Consider the following 27,083-nt stretch of genomic DNA (forward strand, 5'->3'; position numbering starts at 1 on the left):
AACAGTCATTTATGTTATGAACTGAGCCCTACCTATTCATTGCAGGGGATTATGAATTTGTCACAGAAGGACCTAAGAAAAGGACACACTGCACTATTTTCAATGAACAGGTTTGTGTGGCTGCTCATTCCAGGAGGTAAGTAGTATTTTAACCTCCTACATTTGATGATAATAACATAATGGTTTGTGCAACATTACCCAAGTCATACTGCTCATAGTAAATAAAGCACAAAGGTATTTTTTCCAGTTTGTTTAGTATTTCTTCTAACAGTGACAAGAGAAGTGATTTCATCCACGAGTATCACAGGCTATTGCCCTACTTTTCTTTTCGCTCTACATAATGAATTCTATTGAATGCAATTAGTTAATGGGTTGTTGAAATCCCAATGACATAAGCATGAAAAACATTTGACTCGTTTTTACTGGGTCAATCCAACTGTGCTTCAACTCTCTATGAAACAAATAGATCCGGAAGCCCCTAATTAATATTTTCTTAAATAGATGGTGGCTTGAATGGCTAAGCAGTTATATTAAAAAATAACTTACTCCTTCCTTATATTTATGTGTAAGATTTTCTTTTAATCTGCTAAGAGGAAATGGCAATGGAATCAATTCTAAGAGCAGTGAATGCACTCCGTGTCTTGAGAAGAAGTAACAGTAATTTCTGAGAGCTGGGATTAGGCTTTTGAGGATTTACATTTCATATGTATTTTCTTTTCAGTTGGGAACCATAATCTACTAAACAAGATATTGAAGTGGATTTGCATTAACATGTAAAAATATCCAGACATTCTAAAAAAAAGAAAAACTGTAGAACAGGATTTGTCGGTTTGTTTTACCTGCAGGCCGATTGCTCACCACCGCAGCCTATCACTAAAAACTGAACTCCGGCAGCCAAATCATACACTGGGCACTAGGCTATAGTATAGCCAAGGGCCAAAACCTATTTTGCCGTGGCTTAATACTTGCCGATGCAGCCAACCGCTAACAAAACGAACTCCTGCGCCCAAATTATACACTTGACAACAGCTATAGATGCAATTTACATTGTATTCTATGCAGCACCCATTTTACCAGCCAGCCGCTGGTGCCCAAGTTACCTGCTTGACCAGTCTACAGTATGTCTATAGCAATATTATAATGGAAACGTAGTTAACATTTGATGGGTTGATCATTTATAAACAGATGAAGGAAAACATCTTGAAATGGGATTCTGATTCTTTAGTGTAGTCAGGTTGTGTCTTATCAGGTTTGGAGGAAGGATGAAACATCCACCAAAACATGTCAACATTCCGCAATAAAATTCTGGATTACATTTACAGTGTGTATTGCCTCTGGATATGAGATACATATGAGATACATGAGAAGTTGTGATACATTCCTAACCTCTAACACCTGGATCGAATTAATTTTCTTTCTTTCTTTTTTACATTTTATTTTGCAATACTTCTTATTTTCATTGCCAGTGTGTAAAGACAAGCCAAGTTCTCTTCACTTGGCACTAACAGATATGCCCTAAATAAAACCCCATTCAAAAAAATGCATACATGTACAAATAAACATGAAAGCTACGCATACACACCTATTTAAAGGGAACCTGAGATGGGGCTCAAATGACAAAATATACATACCTGGGGCTTCCTCCAGCCCCCTTCAGCTCCTTTCCTGGCTGTACGCGCGCTTCCACCACGCCATACCATCCTGGGAGCATTCTGGGCCTGCACAGAACTACGCGCAGGCGCAGAATGCTCCCAGCAATGAGAGCAAGATGAGGGAGCACGCCTGGCTGGACTGCGCCTGCGCCGACTGGAGGATTTTCCAGGGCCAGTTGTGGGTGATTGAGGTGGCGACTGAAGACGACAATAGAGCAATCGTACCAGAGGAGGCTGGAGAAAGCCCCAGGTATGTATACATTTTTATGTGGCCCCATCTCAGGTACACATTAAGTGTAAGAGAATAATAACACTCGGATCCAAAAATAAATGAAACTAAAAATACATTTTGCATGAATTTCTTTTTTTTTTCTGATTGATCATACATATCATAAGCTGCTTGACACATTCTTTGTCATTTCTTACCTTGATTAAAGCAGTTAAACCAAAGGTATGCTTAGGACACCTGATAAATTCTATAATGTATATAAAAGAGGCAGCTGTTTGCTATATACCAAGTGGAGCAGCCTACAGTGTTTTGCTACTAGCTATACATACACTTCATTTTATGCTGATACTGAAATATAGATTGCCTGTGTCAGCAGACTCACAAAACAAATTGGAATCAAGATGTATGTGTATGAGCAAACATATATTTATTTGCCTGCGAACTAGAATATTACTATGCCATGGAAAATAAGAAAAGTGCAGCAATACCTAAATTATTCCTTTATAATTATTTTTAAATGTACTAATATTATATATTAAAAACTTTGAGCTGTAACTGATGGCCTAGTAACCTGCATTAATGTTGTTTCATTACTGTCACCATTTGAGATGTGAAAATGCTTATAGAATATTTTTAAGCATTATGAAGGTTGTGATTTACTGCTAGATAACGTAGAGCAGGGCTATTTACATCATTTAATCAAGCAGAGCAGACACAGCCATTAAAAACTACAAACACCCAGACATCACTCTAGTCGTGGAAGTAATTGGAACTGCATGACTAAGTTAACCATAATAAATCTAGCACTTTCTTTGTAATGGATTTCTCTTAAAGCAGATTTAACATCTAGTATAAGAAGGAGTCAAGAAAACGTAATAATGTTTATGGCATCTGAATGAGTAAATATACATGTTGTCCAAACTCAAAGCAGGGCTACCACCAATTTGAAAATGCAAGCAATTTGTGATTTTTTTAAAATCGCAATTGCCACACCTCTAATGTAGTTCAATGGCGTCACAATTTTTATGCATTTTTATCTGATTTTCATTTTGCGCTTTTTCTCCGTCTTTTATTTAGGCAACAGGCCTGTATTTTTTCCTGTGCAATGGGCTATTCATGGTTCAGTGCAAGTCAATGGAAACACATAAAAAAATCAGGGTTTTTTTGTGCAAAAATCCCCAAATGATAATTTGCATACAAAAATCACAATTAAGCTCATGAAAAATTTAATAAAAAATTCACAGAGGCAAGTGAGAATGGCCCCTTACAAGTGTTTTATTATGGGGTAGTAAATATACAGTACGTAACTACTGTATACTAAAATTAAGATATTTTATTATCAAATAATTATGCACGATATCAGTTATTTGGATATAAAAGGGACTCATCTATGGCCATGGCACCCGCTATTTACCAGGTGCCATGGGCGCTCAAATCACTCACATAGCTGTTATAAATTTGTGTTTTTTTTCAGTGGACTGCTGGGGAGGGGGATTAAGGTTAGGTGTGGGGGTGGTGGTGGTTAAGGTTAGACATTAAGGGGGGAACAGTTAAGGCAAGGCGTGTGGGGGTGGTGGTTAAAGTTAGGAATCCAGGGAGAGTGGTTAAAGTTAGGCATCGGTAGAGTGGGTTCAGTGTGAGAATAGGGTTAGGTTTAGCTGTAGTGAAATATCGGTATCTATTATTATTAGCACTGCAAGAGTAGAACATCAGTAAGTTTAGTGATATACTTTTATCGGATATTTCTGGTCTTCCAAATTTCCAGACGCCCTTTTATCATATACGCCTCTGCAGGTCTGAAGCAAAGGCCTGCTATAGATCAACTGAATGCCAATGCAATTCACTGTTCAGAAAAATGGGTGCTATGGGGCTTCTCTGCAACAAACTAACACAACAAATGCATATGAAAGAGTTCATAGAAAAGCATGGGTGCTTTCTGCAAGTACTTCTTTGCTGTGGTTAAAGTTGGGGCAGAGACTATGCCTGCAAAGTGAGGGAGCATAGGGTTGTTTTAACCTGTGTAGGTTTTTACTCTGTCCAATAAAGTATATGTTCATTTTAATTCTTTCACCCATTGCTCTCTGTCGGAAATAGTTGTATAATGCTACATCTACATTACCAGTCTCTTGTCACAAATATGCAGCACAATAACACACTGGATACCTGCTTCTTCACATATTTCCCAGTTCCAATGTCTGTAAGTATGAAAGGTAAATGGGATATCTTCTTATTTCCAGCAGAATGAGGAAGAAAAAAGTTCCAGCCTCCCATTGCAATGCTTAGATATCAGTGTAAGTTATTAGTAATATTACTCTTTAGAAAACCTTCAGCCCAAGATAGTTTATACAAGAACAGAAGGCAAAAAATTAAGCTAAGAGAATTACATTGTAGTCCCTGAGGATAAATAATTAGGTTCCCAATTAACTTTAGTAAAAATGTTTCTTAATGACTGCGATGAGTAATCAGTAGTTTTATTGTAATATAGATTACTTAATGGCACATAATCAATAGTTTTATAGGGTGGACATCCATAAAAGTGAAATATAAATCAGTTTAATGAAATGTTATCTTTGGACTTTAATATAAGTAGGATACATTAACTGTGTTGCAGAGAGGCATATAAATATTTTTATGGTTCCACTTTATGTATTTTATGTAGGAACCAGTCCGACAAAGGCTTTTTATAAGTCGAAAGCTCACTGTTTATCCATCTCTAAGTTAGCCAATAAATGGTATCATCCTGATTCAAAACTTCTTGCTATGTATTAAAGGGTTCAGATGCAACAACGATTTTCATAAGAATTTATTTTTTTTGCAATCCAAAAGTTACAAATTAAATATTCCTTTTCTGTTATATCGAAAATAATGAAACAAATTATTTTCTTTTCATTCATTTCAGCACATTATTTTGAATTACAATTTGCTTGAGTCTTTCATCAAAAGTGTGTGTTACCAATGTATAAAAAATAAAATACAATAAGTGTCTTCCAATTTTTCTGTTATACTGTATACAGAATGTATTATTGTTTCATATATTGTCATCATCTTCGATGGTGCTGTACAGTGTAACATGGTTGCAGAAAAATACAGACATTGTTATACGTAAATAAATAAAGACATTGGTTCATAATACAGAGGTGGTGCACAATATAATTGTTGTAGTGACAAATATATAGTGAGTAACAAAACCAACAGCAACTTGCAAGATACAAAAGTGTAGAGAAACCTGCCTTTGCAAGTTCATAATCTAAAAGAATAGGGAGGAAACTAGAGGTGGGGTAATACATAAAGTTTTCATCTGGGGTGGTGTATTTGTAGATTATATTTGGAAAGCAACACACTTGGTTACTGGTTAGAAGCTGTACATAGTATTGCCCAGGTTAGATTGCATGCTTGTCTAAAAAAGTGTGTGTGTGCTTAAGGGACCTTTTATATTTGTGCCTTGCATTGTTCCTACAGAAGAAGAGTCTGCCACGGGATCACCGCACCGCACAAATCCACACCCATTTGACCCTGCGGCAGAGTGTGCCGATAGGGTCATTTGCATAGGCCCACCCCCTTCTCAGTGACATACGGTACTTCCCCAGCCTGGAGATGCACTCAAACAAAGCAATGAGCTTATCTGGATTTGAGCAGTGCAAAGCATCTCAAGGGATATTCACCATTAAAAAACATGGTGGGAAAACATCATAGAGTCACTGGAAAGGGGAGCAAACTCTACACTGCTACCTAATGTTAAATAATGTCTTGTCTATAATTATTGGTAAGATCTTGTAACCCCAAGCCTCCATCATATGTAAGTGCACAAATTGTGTAATTGGCTATTCTAGGACACTTAAAATATTTGTAGATGACAAATACAGTTATCTGAGCAAGCCTCATAAAAAGAAATGGGACCAGTACAGAAAGCATCCTAAAACTTTATAGCTATTTGGAGGAGAACCATTTCATTACAGTAATTACAGTAATGAGGCCCAGACAATACATAGGGGGTGACCATAAATTCATCATATCAGACATAGTCTTCAAACGTGGTAGTAGGTAGCTGAAAACAGACCACCAAAGTGTCTGGTAAAGGTTATGCACAGACGACCTAGCCTGGGCACCCAATGGATGTCATAGTCCACACATTTTGCAATAACATCCAGTGAGATATTCAAAGTTGAGGCCCAAAGAATTATGTTAAGCCCAGATATATTAGAAAAATCTCTGAGCATTTGAAGGGATTTGGGGAGAGATAAGGGTACCTCAACCAGCTCAAGTCTTTTAAAGGACATCTGACTTGAAAGAGATGTGAAGGCTGCCATATTTATTCCTTTTAAACAATGCACATTGCCTGGCTGTCCTGCTGACGTTCTGCATCTAAAGGCAGCCATACACTGGTTGATTGCCACCAGATCGGCCAGTAGATAGATCGAATCTGATCAAAGAGGGATCTATTGGCTGCCTACACTGCAAACTGCAGATTTTTAATTGATTTCACTATGAAATCGATTCACAATCTGTGGAGCTGCCGCCTCCCCCAGCATACATTACCTGATCCGGCCGGCGCTTGTCCTCCGGTCTCCTGCTATCTCTTCTCCGCTCTGGGCTTCAGCTTCACTTTACTTCCTGTCGGGGGAAGTTTAAACAGTAGAGGGCGCTCTACTGTTTAAACTTCGCCTGACAGGAAGTAAGTGAAGCCAGCCAGAGGCCAGCGCGGAGAAGGGACCACGGGGACAGCGGGTACACACGGCTGCGGAACAGGTAATGTATTGTCGCTAGAGTCGGTCGTCGGACATTCGAACGCCGCTATTGACGCACTCCTGACCTGCCGATCGAGCAAAAATTTCCGTGCAGACAGATCGACGGGATTGATCGATTTCGGACGGAAATCAGTCAGTCAGTGTTTGCGCATCGATTTCACAGCAGATTCGATCACAGTGATCGAATCTGTTGTCTATTGGCGGGAAATCGAATAAGTGTATGGGCACCTTAATACTTTTAGTCACTGTCTCTAAACCAGCATGCAGATCAGATGTTTGACTCAAGCTTCACTATTGTTTCAGGTGTGTGATCAAGACACTACTGATGTATGAAAGATAACCATGATGCCAGGCTACTGGTATTGTTTAAAAGGAAATAAATATGGCAGCCTCCATATTCCTATCAGGTCAGTTGTTCTTTAATGCAGGACTTCCCAAACCTGTCCTCAAGTACCACCAACAGTACTTGTTTTGCAGAAAACCACAAACATTTACAGGTGGGGTAATTAGTGACTCAGCAGAGCTGATTATCTACCTCTGTGGTTTTCCTCAAAACATGCACTGTTGGTGGGCCTTGAGGACAGGGTTGGGAAGCCTTACTTTAGTGACCCTACACGTTCTGATTGTTATAGCTAATAGTTCTAATTCAAGTATGAATCATTTTTGGCTGTTAATGTTAGGAACAGTTTCACATTTCACCTGCATACAGACTGACATGCCTTCTCCAGCCTATGGACAAGGTGTTGCAGTTGTTTGATTTGCCAGCAGGGTGATGTCTGGAGCTTGATGGACTTCAGCTCGAGAAACATTGCCCTCATATAGAGTCATTGGAAAGGGGAGCAAACTCTACGGAGGTCCTATGAGCTAAAAATGGGGCACCAGACAAATGGAATGTATAAGTGGGGAAACTGGAACTTGACACACACTGTTAAGAGCATTCTGTATTTGTGTCTCAGCATAACATCTTTTGGTATTACATATAGATGTAAACCTTGAGAACTAGGGAGCACAGTGCCATAAGCGAGACTTCATTTTTTTTGGGTGCCATGGCTTGTATGTTGTCATATATGCATGCCAGCAGTAAAGTGAAGGAGAATAGAGGCAGTATACTGCATGCAGATACTGTCAGCACTGTTCTGTTAGGGAAAAACAAGTGGCTAGGTTGGAAAATCTTGCCAGTTTACTATCTGTACTCCTTGTAATGCATAGCTCCGACAGGGTCTGTTAAACTCTACTCAGTCTTTTCCTCATAATGAAAATAGGTATCAAGTAAAGCCGTTTGCGGAGCTGTCAGCACACGAATGTCCAGAAAGTGGTTGGATCTCCTGCGCACAGAGCCAGATCATCCACAAGGCAAACCTAGGCAGTTGCCTACAGCCTGGACAGAGTTTAGGGGCCTAGTGGATGCTAGCCCCCACCAAACCGTATTAAAAAAAACAAGCCAGGTGATCTCAGTGGAGGGTAAAAATTGCTATCTAGGCTAGGGCCCCATTTCAGCTTAATCCTTTTCTGCCTGCACACCCTGTCCTTGCAAGTCTCTGACTAGCTTTAGACAAGCATCTACTTGCAGCATTAAGTTTCCAGTTCAGGACACTAGTTCCTTTTTTATATATATTCTTTATTTATTATCATTTTCTCTTAAAATTTACAATGATCCTATTACATAAACATCTCATATTTCACCAAATCTATTTTTCTCCATCTAATTAATATCAGTCATACAAAACTGTACATACATATACATAATTACCCCTCTGCCCCCCCCCCCCACCCCCACCCCCCGACGGATTCCCTTCTAAGTAGGCAGGATGTCTGGATTGCCCACTCACAATTATACTTCAATGTTTAATTGGTTCCCAATTACTATTTTATAAAAAATAATCTCTTTACATTTCCACTGAATGTACAGGCGGAGAAAAAACTAAACAAAAAAAGGGGGTGGGGAGAGAGAGGGGGGCAGAGGGGGCGGGGAGGGCACACGCAGGCTCGGGAACATTTCACGGGTCCCGGACATCACATAATCCCTACCCCCCGCCTCCCCCCCTCTCCCATCGGTACAGTCTGCACAGTCATCCATCTCCTTACACTCCACAGTCATTCACATTCACATCTATTGGGGCCACGCTGGGGAGAGGGGGGACCGGACAAATCAGCTGTCCCCACATACCCCGGCCTCACTGTATTAAGCTTCTCCTCAGAGAATTTCCCTATATCTTTTTGTTCCAGTAAATCTGACCCATTTCTCCCAGATCTTCTCTCCCTGATCCTCTGTTCCATGTAAAGAGTGGGTTAGTTGCTCCATCCTAAATATATGTGAGATCTCCCCAAGCCACTCCGCAGCAGTGGGAGGACTCATTGACTTCCAGTGCCTCCCTATCAGTACTCTTACACCGTTTATTAGGTGACGAGTTAAGGATCTCTTATATCCCCCAATACTCCCGTTATTAATATGTAGAAGGAAAAAACCTGGATCATCTGGTGGCTCAGTCTCTGTTAATTCCTTCATCACTTTCCTCACTTCCTCCCAAAAAGGTCTAATTTCACAGCAGTCCCAGAATATATGTTTTAATGTGCCAGTATCTCTTCTACATCTTCAATAACTCCTATCTGCCCCCTGATATATCTTCCCTAACTTTTCCGGTGTATAATACCATCTAGTTAAAATTTTAAAGCCAGACTCTTGTATTCTTGCTGAGATGGAGGACGTATGCGCCCATATTAATGCATTCTTCCATTGTATATCCGTGCACTTGTTTTGTAGCTCTGCCTGCCATTTATCCCTGATATCTTGTGTATGGTCTTCCTGGCCGTTTAAAATTGCTTATATCTCGGATAAGGCTCCCTTTAGTCTCCCCTCCCCTCCGCATAGGTCCTCAAATCTCGTGTTTTCCCTGGATAGTTCTTCCCTCGAGCCTCTCATACTCAAAAATGATCTGAACTGTGCCATACTCCAAAAATCCAGACCCTCTTTCTGTAGAAGTCTTTCTACTTCAGTAAATGGTTTCCACTTTCCTTGCTCCATTAACATGTGAGCCCGCAGCCCCTTTGGCCCTCTCCATTTTTGATATGCGTTTTTTTTGCATCCCAGGGGCAAACTCCGGGTTCTCTAGCAACGGAAGTAAGGGGGAGGGATGGATTGTGAGTCTCGCTTGCTTATAGTATTTATAGAAGGTTTTCAAGGTATGTCCTAGCAATTTCCTTGCTGGGTAAGTAGGTGTAGGACACTATTTCCATAGTGTTTGTATACTCTCCCGTATTATCTCTTGGTACTCTGGTTTCCTCCCAGACCCCCAAAACAGATAAGTTACTTATTTCCATTAAAGCTACTCTTATTTTACAATAGGAGTATAAGACTGTGGCTATGGTAGGAATGAGGGACAGTTGTTGACATGACTAAGCAATGTGCAAGATGTCAGCACAATAATGATTATTAATAATAATAATTACCCACTCATGACCTGTCCAGGATCGACAATGAAAACAGCTAAGATTTTATGTAGCTTTGAAGCCCCTATAACCATTATAAGGAAAACGCCCCCACCAACTCTAATAACTACTATACATTAACACTCTGCATTGATGTACCCATTTTATTTAATTGCAACAGAAGATGTGCTCTGCACAATGTCCGATATAATGTGCAAAAATCTTTATTGAATCAGGTAAAGAAACCCTGACACCAACTGCCAAGTGTTTTTTTTTTCACCTGACATACTGTTTTTTACCTGATTCAATAAAGATGTTTCTCATCGGTAAGCACCATTGTCTGTATTATTATGTACCCTATGTTTGTTTCTTACTTTGTACAGCTCCACAGAATATGTTACTGCTTTGTAAATCACTAATAATAATAATAACATTGTATCAGATATTGTGCAGAGCCTGCTGTCTTTTGCAGCCGTCTTGGGGCCTGAGTCAACCGGTTCCTGCACTGACAGAATGCCAGATTTCACCTACTTGTTTTATTTAATTGGTGTAAATCTGAATAAAAAATGGCTGTTTTTTGAAAATCTTGCTGAACAAAAAGCCCTGATAAACATCTTTGGGAGGTGTGAATAATCCACAATGTGGCAGATTTATTACGTCTAAAAAGATTCATATAGAACAGGATTATTGAACTGGCTGGTATTTACAGTATGCGTATTTCTTAATAGAAGGAAGAACAATTTTTTTTTAACTTATATACACAGAATAGTTTTTGCTTGCAATGGCATCTCAATGCCACTCAACAATCATCAAAAGATGTATAATAGTTTACATTTCCTGTTGCTTAGGATACAAGTAAACATAATAATTTTCATAAAAAGGAGACTTCTGGACAGAAAAAGAGATATTTTTAGAAATGAATCTTGAGCGTGTGCTCTGCTGATGTCAGGAATAATGCAGCAGCTACTCACACACCAATGTCATTTAGTTAGATAAGATCTTTAGAAAAATGAAAGCAGATTGGAGACAGCACATTTTATTATGAGAAAACACGGGGCTATACTTTCTAGCCTTTCTGGCAGTGATTTTCTGAAAACAGCAAAGCTAATATTATCTGCAAGTGAAAAAACAACATTCCGTATGCATAGATAAACCTCTTTTTATTTTATGCAGGCACAGAACACTTTCTAAATGAAAATGGCATTAGTTAATAGAATACAATCTAAACAATAAATATAGAGGGAAGGGGAGGGGGGTTAGATTCACTACATGCAAGGTTATGCTATTGAAACAAGCTACTAACAACAAGTAAATGCAAGTTCCAGTTTAAAACTCACAACCTAATTTACAAACATGGCAATTCTCTCCAAAAATGTATTTTGTAAAAAGTGAAAAATTACTTTTCACTTTTTACAAAAGGAGTGCACCTCTACCCCTTTACCACAGATCCAGATTCTTGGAAGAACAAAGAGAAATCGAGAGCCCAATATGGTGTAGTATTGTTAAGTTGGTTGTGTAAAAGCAAAATATTTAGATATACTCACAAACATGGGTTACCCATAGGCAAACACTTCAAGTGCAGGTGGGGAGTATTAGAACCTGACCCCACTCAGGTTTTTAAGATGTCGCTCTCTGTAGATAGGAAACGGGGTAGCACCCCTCCACCGAGGGTGGACTCAAGATTTCAGCAAGGCTTGGTGTACAGAGGCGCCAGAGTAGAATAAAAACGTTTAAAAACCGTCTAAAAGAGGGGGATGTTCAGGTGGACTTACCTCCCTCAAAAATATAAAACTCAATTGAGTCACAATATATCAATACAAAAATATTTTATTGAACTCCACTTAGTGCAACGCGTTTCGCAGGTGTGGTCCTGCTTCATCAGGCAAACAGGAGTATAACTCAATGGGTCTAGATACAGAAGTCACAGAGGCGCTCACTTCTGTATCTAGACCCATTGAGTTATACTCCTGTTTGCCTGATGAAGCAGGACCACACCTGCGAAACGCGTTGCACTAAGTGGAGTTCAATAAAATATTTTTGTATTGATATATTGTGACTCAATTGAGTTTTATATTTTTGAGGGAGGTAAGTCCACCTGAACATCCCCCTCTTTTAGACGGTTTTTAAACGTTTTTATTCTACTCTGGCGCCTCTGTACACCAAGCCTTGCACAGATCCAGATTCAGCTGACTGCATCATTGAAAAAAAACAAAAAAACGTTGGTATCAGGGGCGTAGCAATAGGGGGTGCAGAGGTAATGACCGCATCAGGGCCCTTTGGCGAGAGGGCCCAGGAGGGCCCTCCCTCATCTACAGTATTAGCTCTCTATTGGTCCTGTGCTCATAATAATCACTTCTATAGATAATTTGAATAATGGTAATCATTAACAAACTGTTCCCCATCCCCTTCTTGCACCTCTGACACTGTAGTTGCCATTGGCAGGTTTTGCTGCGCCGTATTAATTGTTATGTATAGAGTGCTTGGGGGGCCCCATTGTAAAACTTGCATCAAGGCCCATTGCTCCTTAGCTACGCCACTGGTTGGGGTATGTTATGCATTTCTGTGTGTGAGACCCCGTAAGAGTGTAAAATACTGGAGGTCCCAATTACAGTACAAAACTGCTCCACAACTTGGCCTGAGGATCTTAACATGAACCTAAGCTGAAGCTTGGGTCAAAAAGGAAATATCTAAAAAGAGGGAAGCCTCAGGATCCTATAGATCAGTGTTCCCCAACCCTGTACTCAAGGCCCACCAACAGTGCATGTTTTGTGGAAAACCACAGAGGTCGTTAATCAGCTCTGTTGAGACACTAATTACCCCACCTGTGAATGTTTGTGGTTTTCTGCAAAACATGCACTGTTGGTGGGCCTTGAGGACAGGGTTGGGGAACTAGGCTATAGAGGCTTCTTGGGTCCTCCTAGTTCCTGCCCCTGCAGGCCGGGACCCCTGGAGCTAAGCTTCTCTTCTGGCTCAAGCTGTAAGCAAGCATGGCCGCGCATGCGCAGTAGCACAGATGAGCGGCTCTAGCTTACTTCTAAGGTACAGCCATACTCACACAGTACAACCGCACTCATGCCTGAAGATGTGTGTGACTCCAATGTTTCTTCCAACAAGCCCTTGTCGGTAATTTTCAGGGGGAGGGGGTCCCAGCTCAGCAACGGGGGACCAGAAGATGGCATGGGAAGCCTCTATAGGATCTAGAGGCATCTACAGCTTTTTGGAGAATTAATCCTTGAACCCCTTCTCCTCTCCAGCTATACATACACTCTTACCAGATTATCACCGTTGCAATTTTTCTTTCTTTTGAATCTATGTTGTTTGAGGTTTTTAATGCATATTGTATGGAAAGTATCGCAATTTTCAATGTGCAAGTTTTAACATTCACTGTAAACCATTTTTGCATTGTATTTTTTATTACTTGGATTGTTAAGTTTACAAAACTCTTTTCCTGTGTAAATGTCAGCTGCAGCTTGGTTAGAATGAATAGACAGGACACAGAACATAGTATCGCACTTTTCTCCTGGCGGACTCAAAGCAACAGAGCTGCAGCCACTTAAGGCACGCTCCATGGGTGACTAGGATAATTAGGGAGCCTCATCCAGACTCCTTACTGTTTTATGTACTGGCTTGATTCGAATACTTGTCAAAGGGCTCAAATCCCACATCAAATGCAACAGTCTTACCAGTATGCTATCCAGCTGACCTGGAATAGCAGCCTGTGCACTGTCTATACTCCTCTCACTATCTCATCATCACCTATATGAGGTAGACAGTAGTCAAGAAGGGGCATATCTTTCCCTATAAGCATGGTGATAATCCCAACCTCCTCCCTTTACTCCACAGGAGGCAACAGGGGTGGGGATGGTCAGGTATGGCAGAGGGGGAACTTTCCATTCCACAGGTTGCTCTATACTTTGTGTACATATCTCTGGGTTATGTGACTGAGTGTGTGAGTAATGGCATAGTCCTCTATTCACCACTGAAAAAAATTAGGAGAGAGAACTGGAGCTTTACCATTCCTAGAACACCACCAATTCCTGCCCTTCATGCCATTAGGAATCCTGCTTTACGTGGTTGCACCTACTGGTGGCACTCGTTTCCTGGCCTGTTGTATTATCTCTGTTCACCAGCAGGTGACATTTTGCAACATGAAAAATTATTTTGCTTGCAGTTTCTTACTTGCTGGTGGCCCTCTGCATCTGGACAGTAGTACCTTCAGTATTCACCAGCAGGAGGCTCATGCAACACACTCTGGACATTTATTCATCAATAACTCACCTGTTGCAATTTGCATTTAAGGACTCCACCCACCTCAGAAACTTGCCAGAAAATCAGTTCAGCTTGTCTGTCTTGTTGCTGTGTTCTGTGCTCTCTGCTCAGAAAAGCTCTGTTCTGCGCTGACCTCCCTGCTTAGAGCCTGGAACCCACTAGGAGTGCTTTTCTAAACGCTTTGTGATTTAAAAAGCTCTTGCAGATGTAATGCTATGGCTGTGATCCCATTAGAGTGATGTGATTGTATAAAAATCCTCCATAGCATTGCATTAGCAAGAGCTTTTCAAATCACTAAGGCTCAGAAAAGGCTGCTAGTGCGGAGCAGTGCTTTTCAGCGCTGCTAGATTTGGGTGCAGCCAGCGCTGCCATAGACTGTAATGGGAATCAGTCTACAGCGGCGCTCAGTGAGTAACGTTGGCTCCATCAGAAGACGGAGCCGAAGTTGCTTAAAAACACAATAATTCGGCTTCCAGCAATCACTGGAAGCCGAATTATTTCATTCCCCCACTATCCATGGCGAGCTGGAGGGGGAATAGTAATTAAAACGACCTGGACTTGTGCAGAAGCAGGATCAGCCATATACTGGCTGTATCCTGCGCCCAAGTCTACCGGCGCGATTTCAAATGTACTCTCCTAGTGGGTTTGAGCCCGGATTCTGATACTGATTTGCCTTGCCCTTGTCTGCTGTTCCGCCTTGTATGTATATATATTTGTATATTTTGTATAGTTTGTTAGGATTACTGTGTCTTATGTTGGTTTCACTCTGGGTATTTGCCATTGCTCATTTGTATATATTTGCACTAATTGACAATCAATATTTTCTTTATTAACATATATGGATTCCATCTCAGGCCCAGTGCACACCAAAAACCTCTAGCAGATTTGCAAAACGCTAGAGGTTTTTGAAGCAGATTTCAGAGCGATTCTAGGCATGTTCAGAGACGTTTTCTAAACATGCCTAGCGTTTTTTGGAGTGTTTTTGTGTAGCAGATTTTGTTACAGTAAAGCTGTTACTGAACAGCTTCTGTAACAAAAACGCCTGCTTTCCACTTTCCTATACTTTAACATTGAGGCAGAAACTCCTCAGAAATTTAAAAAATGCTGCAGCCCCCAAGTTTGCATTTGTGGAAAAAACGACCCGCTCTTGTGTGCACCATCCCATTCACTTTCATTAGCCAAGCGGTTTCCCCCTGCAAGCATTTTAAAAAACGCTCCAGAACCGCTCTGGTGTGCACCAGACCTCAGTCTTTGCTGCAATTCGTGGTGTTTTGTGCTGCTGCTGAGCACAGCTGTAACAGTCTATGAGCAGCCATCTCCAACCAGAAAAGTTACTTGTATCCTCTTCCTCCCAACACATGACAGTAGTGGTGGTAATAAAAGTACAATAATGAAAATTAGTAGTTTGATATCTTTACTTTAAATATGCTAAAAAAATGGTAGTCTGCATCTGGTTGGTGACTAACATATGAGGAGCACAAGAGGCTAGTCAGAAACAAATGTAGCTCTGTGTTTCTGCCCAGTCTCTTGAGCTCCTCATGATTGTCATCAGCCTGACTGAGAGGACTATCATTTTTTGCCTTGCTTGATTTGGTGGGTACAGTGACACAGTGGGAATTTGCTGGAAGTTTTGAATAAGGCAGAAGTGATGTCACTACTCACTTTTGGCATCAGAGAGAAACAGTAAATATGGAAACCAGCAGGAATATTATTTTATTTTATTTCATATCTCGTTTCTCTTAAATCTGACAAGGAACACTAAGGCTGCTTACACACTAAGACATTACAGGCGCACGTTAGTGTGCACGTTAGAAAGTGCAGCATGCTACGGCGTTACAGCGGCTTAAGCCACGTTAGACTGTTTGCACATGCTCAGTCCTGTTGGGGAGGAGCGGAGAGCGGCCAGGCACATGGCTAATTAATATTCACTGCACGTTGTGCGATTGGCCGGCGGGACCACGTGATGCTGCATGCGTCCAAGAGTACGCATCACGGCATCACGGACGCCAGAGTGAGCTGCACAACGCGGCTCACTCTGACGTCCACATCGAAGAGCACCAGGCCTTGCGTTATGTCTTGGTGTGCAAGTAGCCTTAAAGCAACAGGATAGGTAAGCTAAATAAATCATATTTTAGGGGATTTTTTTTTTATTTTATTTTTTCTGTTAATATGGAGTTTCATCCCACTTTAACCACTTGAGGACCTAGGGCTTTCTACCCCTTAAGGACCGGCCACTTTTTTTCCATTCAGACCACTGCAGCTTTCACGGTTTATTGCTCGCTCATACAACCTACCACCTAAATGAATTTTGGCTCCTTTTCTTGTCACTAATAAAGCTTTCTTTTGGTGCTATTTGATTGCTCCTGCGATTTTTACTTTTTATTATATTCATCAAAAAAGACATGAATTTTGGCAAAAAAATGATTTTTTTAACTTTCTGTGCTGACATTTTTCAAATAAAGTAAAATTTCTGTATACATGCAGCGCGAAAAATGTGGACAAACATGTTTTGGATAAAAAAAAACCCATTCAGTGTATATTTATTGGTTTGGGTAAAAGTTATAGCGTTTGCAAACTATGGTGCAAAAAGTGAATTTTCCCATTTTCAAGCATCTATGACTTTTCTGACCCCCTGTCATGTTTCATGAGGGGCTAGAATTCCAGGATAGTATAAATACCCCCCAAATGACCCCATTTTGGAAAGAAGACATCCCAAAGTATTCACTGAGAGGCATAATGAGTTCATAGAAGATATTATTTTTTGTCACAAGTAAGCGGAAAATGACACTTTGTGACAAAAAAAAAAAAAAAAGTTTCCATTTCTTCTAACTTGCGACAAAAAAAAATGAAATCTGCCACGGACTCACCATGCCCCTCACTGAATACCTTGAAGAGTCTACTTTCCAAAATGGGTCATTTGTGGGGTGTGTTTACTGTCCTGACATTTTGGGGGGTGCTAAATTGTAAGCACCCCTGTAAAGCCTAAAGGTGCTCATTGAACTTTGGACCCCTTAGCGCAGTTAGGCTGCAAAAAAGTGCCACACATGTGGTATTGCCATACTCAGGAGAAGTAGTATAATGTGTTTTGGGGTGTATTTTTACACATACCCATGCTGGGTGGGAGAAATATCTCTGTAAATGACAATTTTTTAATTTTTTTACACACAATTGTCCATTTACAGAGAGATTTCTCCCACTCAGCATGGGTATGTGTAAAAATACACCTCAAAACACATTATACTACTTCTCCTGAGTATGGCGATACCACATGTGTGGCACTTTTTTTGCACCCTAACTGCACTAAAGGGCCCAAAGTCCAATGAGTACCTTTAGGATTTCACAGGTCATTTTGAGAAATTTCGTTTCAAGACTACTCCTCACGGTTTAGGACCCCTAAAATGCCAGGGCAGTATAGGAACCCCACAAATGACCCCATTTTAGAAAGAAGACACCCCAAGGTATTCCGTTAGGTGTATGGTGAGTTCATAGAAGATTTTATTTTTTGTCACAAGTTAGCGGAAAATGACACTTTGTGAAAAAGCACAATTAAAATCAATTTCCGCTAACTTGTGACAAAAAATAAATAAAATAAAATAATCTTCTATGAACTCGCTATACTACTAACGGAATACCTTGGGGTGTCTTCTTTCTAAAATGGGGTCATTTGTGGAGTTCCTATACTGCCCTGGCATTTTAGGGGCCCTAAACCGTGAGGAGTAGTCTTGAAATTAAATTTCTCAAAATGACCTGTGAAATCGTAAAGGTACTCATTGGACTTTGGACCCTTTAGCGCAGTTAGGGTGCAAAAAAGTGCCACACATGTGGTATCGCCGTACTCAGGAGAAGTAGTACAATGTGTTTTGGGGTGTATTTTTACACATACCCATGCTGGGTGGGAGAAATACCTCTGTAAATGGACAATTGTGTGTAAAAAAATCAAAAGATTGTCATTTACAGAGGTATTTCTCCCACCCAGCATGGGTATGTGTAAAAATACACCCCAAAACACATTATACTACTTCTCCCGAGTACGGCGATACCACATGTGTGGCACTTTTTTGCACCCTAACTGCACTAAGGGGCCCAAAGTCCAATGAGTACCTTTAGGATTTCACAGGTCATTTTTGTTTCAAGACTACTCCTCACGGTTTAGGGCCCCTAAATTGCCAGGGCAGTAGAGGAACCCCACTAATGACCCCATTTTAGAAAGAAGACACCCCAAGGTATTCCGTTAGGAGTATGGTGAGTTCATAGAAGTTTTTATTTTTTTGTCACAAGTTAGCGGAAATTGATTTTAATTGTTTTTTTTCACAAAGTGTCATTTTCCGCTAACTTGTGACAAAAAATAAAATCTTCTATGAACTCACCATACTCCGTACGGAAAACCTTTGGGTGTCTTCTTTCTAGAATGGGGTCATTTGTGGGGTTCCTATACTGCACTGGCATTTTACGGGCCCTAAACCGTGAGGAGTAGTCTTGAAACCAAATGTCGCAAAATCACCTGTGAAATCCTAAAGGTACTCATTGGACTTTGGGCCCCTTAGCGTACTTAGGGTGTAAAAAAGTGCCACACATGTGGTACCGCTGTACTCAGGAGAAGTAGTATAATGCGTTTTGGGGTGTATTTTTACACATACCCATGCTAAGTGGGAGAAATATCTCTGTAAATGACAATTGTTTGATATTTTTACACACAATTGTCCATTTACATAGAAATTTCTCCCACCCAGCATGGGTATGTGTAAAAATACACCCCAAAACACATTATACTACTTTTCCTGAGTACGGCGGTACCACATGTGTGACACTTTTTTGCAGCCTAGGTGCGCTAAGGGGCCCAACGTCCTATTCACAGGTCATTTTGAGGCATTTGTTTTCTAGACTACTCCTCGCGGTAGCAGGGCAGTATAGGAACCCCACAAGTGACCCCATTTTAGAAAGAAGACTCCCCAAGGTATTCCGTTAGGTGTATGGCGAGTTCATAGAAGATTTTATTTTTTGTCACAAGTTAGTGAAAAATGACACTTTGTGAAAAAAAAAACAATAAAAATCAATTTCCGCTAACTTTTGACAAAAAATAAAATCTTCTATGAACTCGTCATACACCTAACAGAATACCTTGGGGTGTCTTTTTTTCTAAAATGGGGTCACTTGTGGGGTTCCTATACCGCCCTGGCATTTTACGGGCCCAAAACCGTGAGTAGTCTGGAAACCAAATGTCTCAAAATGACTGTTCAGGGGTATAAGCATCTGCAAATTTTGATGACAGGTGGTCTATGAGGGGGCGAATTTTGTGGAACCGGTCATAAGCAGGGTGGCCTTTTAGATGACAGGTTGTATTGGGCCTGATCTGATGGATAGGAGTGCTAGGGGGGTGACAGGAGGTGATTGATGGGTGTCTCAGGGGGTGGTTAGAGGGGAAAATAGATGCAATCAATGCACTGGGGAGGTGATCGGAAGGGGGTCTGAGGGGGATCTGAGGGTTTGGCCGAGTGATCAGGAGCCCACACGGGGCAAATTAGGGCCTGATCTGATGGGTAGGTGTGCTAGGGGGTGACAGGAGGTGATTGATGGGTGTCTCAAGGTGTGATTAGAGGGGGGAATAGATGCAAGCAATGCACTGGCGAGGTGATCAGGGCTGGGGTCTGAGGGCATTCTGAGGGTGTGGGCGGGTGATTGAGTGCCCTAGGGGCAGATAGGAGTCTAATCTGATAGGTAGCAGTGACAGGGGGTGATTGATGGGTAATTAGTGGGTGTTTAGGGTAGAGAACAGATGTAAACACTGCACTTGGGAGGTGATCGGACGTCGGATCTGCGGGCGATCTATTGGTGTGGGTGGGTGATCAGATCGCCCGCAAGGGGCAGGTTAGGGGCTGATTGATGGGTGGCAGTGACAGGGGGTGATTGATGGGTGGCAGTGACAGGGGGTGATTGATGGGTGATTGACAGGTGATTGACAGGTGATCAGTGGGTTATTACAGGGAAGGACAGATGTAAATAATGCCCTGGCGAATTGATAAGGGGGGGTCTGAGGGCAATCTGAGCGTGTAGGCGGGTGATTTGGTGCCCGCAAAGGGGCAGATTAGGGTCTGATCTGATGGGTAACAGTGACAGGTGGTGATAGGGGGTGATTGATGGGTGATTGATGGGTAATTAGTGGGTGTTTAGAGGAGAGAATAGATGTAAACGCTGCGCTTGGGTGGTGATCTGATGTCGGATCTGCGGGCGATCTATTGGTGTGGGTAGGTGATCAGATTGCCCGCAAGGGGCAGGTTAGGGGCTGATTGTTGGGTGGCAGTGACAGGGGGTGATTGACAGGTGATTGGCAGGTGATTGACAGGTGATTGACAGGTGATCAGGGGGGATAGATGCATACAGTACATGGGGGGGGGTCTGGGGAGAATCTGAGGGGTGGGGGGGTGATCAGGAGGGAGCGGGGGCAGGGGGGGGGATAAAAAAAAATAGCGTTGACAGATAGTGACAGGGAGTGATTGATGGGTGATTAGGGGGGTGATTGGGTGCAAACAGGGGTCGGGGGAGTGGGCAGGGGGGGGGGTCTGATGGGTGCTGTGGGCGATCTGGGGCAGGGGGGGGGAAATCAGTGTGCTTGGAGCAGACTAGGGTGGCTGCAGCCTGCCCTGGTGGTCCCTCGGACACTGGGACCACCAGGGCAGGAGGCAGCCTGTATAATACACTTTGTAAACATTACAAAGTGTATTATACACTTTGTATGCGGCGATCGTCGGGTTAACATCCCGCCGGCGCTTCCGTATGGCCGGCGGGATGTTGCGGCGGGTGAGCGGCGCCAGGCGGAGGCGGAGGATCGCGTCACGGATGACGCGATCGCTCCGCCCATGCCCCTACAAGGACCACCGCCATTTGTCTATACGGCGGTCCTTGCGGGGTCCACTTCCCGGCCGCCTCTGTGCGTTAGGCGGTCGGAAAGTGGTTAAAGGACAACTGAAGTGAGAGGTATATGGAGGCTGCCATACGTATTTCCTTTTAAACAATACCAGTTGCCTGGCAGCCCTGCTGATCTATTTGGCTGCAGCAGTGTCTGAAGAACACCAGAAACAAGCATGCAGCTAAAATAATGTCAGAAACACTTGATCTGCAGCATGCTTGTTCAGGGTCTATGGCTAAAAGTATTAGAGGCAGAGGATCAGCAGAATAACCACGCAAATAGTATTACTTAGAAGGAAATAAATATGGCATCCTCCATATCCCTCTTGTTTCAGTTGTCCTTTAAGGCCCCATTTCCAGGGACTGTTGATAGGCAGTGAAATGCCTCTCAAACTCTCACTGCTGCCTGGTAACTGCACACTGCTGCCTGGTAACTGCTTGCTGAGCACACAGCTCAGCAGTCAGTGGAAAAAAGGCCTAAGTCATGGAAGAATTGGTTGATTTTTACTAAATTCAGGTCACTTTGGCAGAATCCCTTATGATAGTAGATGATGAGCTATGATTTCCAATGTAAATTAGACTCTGGGTGCTTAGTAATAGGAAAAAATATAGCTGTCATGTTGCTTAAGAGGGTTTATCCTCGGATTAACAGACAGATGGGAGCTGTGCACTGTAACTGTATGTATAGTGTACTGCCTGAGAACATTTATCATAGAACGAGATACCCTCTCAATCCAAATGCAGGTTATTACTTGTCAGAATGATAGTGGCCAAGGGCTGTTTTCCTCTATCCTCCACTCTCAGCTGTCCTCTGTATTATAACCAACACAAAACATCTCAACGCGATTTTAAAATTCAGTCGTTCTTTTACTGCAGTGCCATGTGTTCGAGTTATGCCTTTGTAATACATATTAATGTAAAATAAATCCTGAATTAATTGGGGAATGCATAATATTTTCAGATTATGCAGAACAGTGATTCACTGTTTGTCTTTTTTTTCTCAAAGACCTATGGTGATATTATGCTTTAAAACTGATTATTGTATATTAGTTATGGAGCACTTTCAGAATCTTATTCAAAGGGTGGAGAAATTATTTTTACCACTTAATGACAAGCTGACTTATAAAAACGTCTTGCTAGAGCCTCTTAACGGCTCCAGGACGGTTTTATAAGTCAAACAGTGCTGCCGCTGTGCGTGCGTGCGTGTACGTGAAAATAGTGGGAAAAAAACATAGAAAAAATACACCTTTATTTCCAAATACTATATTGTCACCATACTTTGTACTAGGGACATAATTAAAATCTTGTGATAACCAGGACAAATAGGCAAATTTAATGTGAGGGTTTTCTGCACAGTAGCAGTGTTTATATTAAAACTATAGGGGATGAAATTGGAGAAATTGTGTATTTTTTCATTTTTTCCTTGTTTTTCCATTTAAAATGCATAGAAAATAAAGTAATTACTGAAAACAAATATCAACCCCAAAAAGCCCAATTGGTGGTGAAAAAAACAAGGTATAGATCATTTCATTGTGATTAATAGTGATTAAGCTATTGGCAAATGAAAGGGATGAGCACTGAAAGGTGAAAATCGCTGGTGTCCGTTAGGGTAAAAACCCCTTTGGGGTGAAGTGGTTAACCTCCTGAGCATTACGCCGCTAAGGAGGTTTTGTTACTTTGTGCCCCCAGGATTAATTAATTTGCTGCAATGGCTGCAAAACCTTTAGCTAGCACTAGGCTAGCTAGTACAAGTGTCCGGCACCCCCCGATCCAGCCAGTTTATACCTTACCCAGCCTGGCTCCAGCGATCGGCGCGGCCTCCCCGGACAGCTCCGGTCTTCACTATGGGGAGGATTGCACGTGACGTTGCCAACGTCATGCGCACACCCGATCCTCCCCACAGTGATGGGAGGATGTGCGATCGCTGGATCCAGGCTGGGTAATGTATAAACGGGGGGATCGCAGGGGATCGGGGGTGCCAGACACTTGTACTAGCTAGCCTAGTGCTAGCTAAAGGTTTTGCAGCCATTGCAGCAAATTAATTCATCCTGGAACCTCCTTGAGGACAGAGAGCGGTATACCCGAGTGAGTGGTATGCTTGACACAGTGTCAGGCATACCGCTAAGAAGGTTAAAGGACAACTGAAATGAGGTACATGGAGGCTGCCATATGTATTTCCTTTTATGCTATGCTAGTTGCCTGGCTGTCCTGCTGATCCTCTGCCTTTAATACTTTTAATCATAGACCCTGAACAAGCATGCAGCAGATTAGGTGTTTCTGACGTTATTATCAGATCTGACAAGATTAGCTGCATACTTGTTTCTGGTGTGATTCAGACACTACAGCAGCCAAATAGATCAGCAGGGCTGCCAAACAACTGGCATTGTTTAAAAGGAAATAAATATGGCAGCCTCCATATACCTCTCAATTCAGTTGTCCTTTAAAAGATGACCCGTAGTTGATGCAAATTTATATGCAAATATATGCAGTTTGAAAATGGACCAATCAATTTAAACCCAGGTTTAAATTGATGGGTCCATTTTGAAGCTGCATAAATTTGCATCAACTTGGAAGTATTTGCATCTCATTGATCATCCCAGGACAGCCAGGCAACTGGTATTGCGTAACAGGAAATAAATATGACAACTTCCATATACCTCTCGCTCCAGTTGTCCTTTAAAATAATATGGTGTCACGGAAGAGCCGTGAGAAAAGAGAACGCATTCGGTTTGCTGCACCGATTGTCATTGCGTTGCCAGATCTGGATTGTCTGTCTGTGGATACCAGGCAACCAAACCTGGGGTCTCTCCTTCTCTCAGCAGAGAAATAGCATTAACTTAGGTGCAAGATGACTTTTGATTTGCTAATGAACTAGGAACAAACTCTTGTGTCCAAGAGGCTAGTGCTTCTTTTTAATTACCTGAGGATAAGGGTCTGCACTTTGGCAGAAACTCAGATAGTTGTCAATTGCTTCCACCATTTGGAGAGCCCAGCAAAGGGAGCTTCCCTCACAGCATGAGGCCAGACAGCCTGACTCCATCAGCAGCAGAGAGTAGATGAATGCTGTATGTGATTTTTTGCCTATTTATGGAATACCGTAAATAGGATAGTTATGAGAGCGGTATCATTGAGTTTGTAGAATCTTGCTGAACTTTTTGATACCAGTCTTGAGGGGCAAGGGGTACGCTACAACCAAGTTATTAAACTTCTCAGGAACTGGACCATCTTCCCTAATCAAGTCTGATGTCATAGGAATGATCATAATCTGATGAATATTAATCTGTTATCAGTGCAAATGTGGCATTTATCGGTTTTGAATTACGGCGTTTTATAAGTTTAAACCTAAATCTCTCTTCAAGGAATGAACTGTGATTGGTTTGTAATTCAGAGGGTGCAGGCATTGCCACACCCCAAACCAGCTTCATCAAAAGCACATTGCCAGCAGGCGGACCTCATTCCTCCAAATTCCATCTTCTTGGGAGCATGCTGCTGCTTTGAGGAACAGTGGCGGCCATCTTGTCTGAACTTTGCTCCTGAACTGAAAGAAAGGAACTTTACGAGTTTCCCCAGAAAGGACATATTTCCACGAACTTTAAGTATCCGTATTTTCTTCCCTTTTATTTTTTATACTGTGCTATTATTTGTCTCTATAATTGTTGATTTTAACGATTTTCTGTATATATTAATTATTTATATTGCATATTTAATAAACAACGCTAACGTCCTTTATTTGTTCAGCTACCCTATTATTCAGCCGCACAAACTTAACCCTGGTTTCTGAAGAGTCGCTACTATTGTTGATAGCTAGATAAAATAGAATGTGTTTAACCGTTTTCTATTTGCAAGTCTAGAGTCAGTCAGTCAGTGGGTTCCTCTGTCCCATGGTAAGAGAGGTGGTGGCAGTTATACCCTGAAATAGTGTGTAAATTGTATTACTGTAACTCACAGGCTCCCTTCTAGTCAGTCTGCTGCCAAAATCCCAGCGGTTTCTGCGCACCAATTGTGACCACAGATTGCATGGTCTGTGTGCTGAAACCGATTGGAAGGCATTGTGCTGTCCGGCCACTAGGGCCCTGTGACATATGGTACTTACGCATTATCCTGCCTGGAATGTTTGCCAGCTTTTTGTGAAAGTTCTGTTTGATCCCCTAGCCAGATCTAACAATTTTTGGAAAGCTGAAAGTCCCGGCTCTCCATTGTACTGGGTTCCGAGTCAATGCGATGCCCCATTCCCAAGTGTGTGTGTGTGTGTGTGGGGGGGGGGGGGGTTAGTAAAAGGCCTTTTTGGTCCTTTTTAGCCCCTTACACATTTCTGGTTCACTATGAACTTGCTGGGCAATCTGTAAGGGCCTGAGCCCACTAACACAGTGGTGTCCACTTCTGTCCGTTTTTCAGCATCTGTAACATTGACATGTAACACTGGGTTAACGGCCCTAAAGAGACATGATTTTTTTTCTACTTAATGGCAAAAACAAGAGAGTAGTTCAGTTATTATAAAACTGCTTCCCAATGCATATAAATCATATTCAGACTAATTAATAACATGCTTTGGCAGATGCAGTACTTTGAAAAACAATTGCTGTAAATAGTAAAGAAGAAGAATTTTGTCAAATTTGCATATCTAGAGATGTCCCAAATTCTGTTATAATTTCTATCCACAGAAAATGCTGCCACTTACACTGATGCGGTGTGAAACGTTGTCACTTCCCATTTAATCAGGCAGAATTATATTTGAATGCAGTCTAATGAAAATAGACTAAGCTTGCATTGACCAGCTGAAAACCCCTGATTTATAGGGTGATATTTTTTAAAGCCTAGTTGAATAAGTTAACAAGCAAAGTAAACCAAATAAGGAAGTAAACTAGAATACACTAGCCTGTGAGTTCTGGAAATGTGGCAGTGATAATTACAATGCTGCTTTACAGATTACAACAGTAGGTCTTACACCAGAGCTAGGTATAAAGTAGACCTATACTGAAAGATTAACTCTACTATTGCTGAGCTCTTTCTAAAACCAAAAATACCGGATGCCTAGTTGTCATGGTGATCCTCTGCCTTCAGTTAGACATGATCAGTTTATTCAACATGATTTTTCCTTTTTGGAGAAATCCTACTGAAGTGGAAATGACACATCATGTAATAGATGTGTAGGTGTGCTACCCAGGCATAATCGTTTAAGGCAAACCTAAATAGCTCAAAACTGAGATTTATTTTTTCAGTGGATCTCATTTCCGCCATGTTCTACATACCTGAATACAATTATTTTTACCGTTGTCTCATTGCTGAACAGAGCTGCAGAATGTATTGTTTCTGTGTAATGGGGTCTGTTATCTTGCTTTCTGCTAACTCAGATGCAGTTCAGGTCTTTTTCAGATATTGTTTTTTTTTTTACACTAAACAGTTAATTTTTGCCTCTTGCCTTCTAAGATAAAGTTGCAGTATTTACTTTAGTGTGACAGCAGTATAAAGCTTTGTACAAAGCTAAGCTGAGAATCATTCCATGAGGTGTCAGCCGAGAATTTAGCATCTGTACAGCTGCCCTATGATGTCATTTAGCAATCCAGCATGGCAGATAACTGAATTAAAAGTGGGAAATAAAGGCATTGGGTTTTTCCATGCTGCAGGATGCTGCCTGATCACACTTTGCCTGTCACTCCTTGTCCCACCTCCCCTCTCCATAGAACTGACATTTGAATTTTACAGCAGGGCATGTTTGATTATGATGACAAGATTTGAATGATGGTTTGTCATTTTAATATCAAGCGATATGATGTCAAAAGGAAATGCACATTGCTGGGATTTAATAGAGTACTTAAAAAAACAGGTTTGTTTGCTTTTCTATTAAACTTTTTTTTTTTT

At 41.5% G+C, this 27,083-nt stretch overlaps 1 long non-coding RNA gene across 1 annotated transcript in view; it reads left to right on the forward strand.

The window, feature by feature from the left end:
* LOC137563569 (uncharacterized) overlaps positions 1-27,083 on the forward strand; it is a 75,582-nt gene that overhangs the window by 10,412 nt on the left and 38,087 nt on the right. Inside the window, exon 2 of the long non-coding RNA XR_011030381.1 lies at positions 46-136. This is a non-coding gene — a long non-coding RNA (uncharacterized lncRNA). The remainder of the gene's footprint in view (positions 1-45; positions 137-27,083) is intronic.

This window comes from Hyperolius riggenbachi, chromosome 3 (assembly GCF_040937935.1).
Source record: "Hyperolius riggenbachi isolate aHypRig1 chromosome 3, aHypRig1.pri, whole genome shotgun sequence".
Lineage (NCBI taxonomy): Eukaryota > Metazoa > Chordata > Amphibia > Anura > Hyperoliidae > Hyperolius > Hyperolius riggenbachi.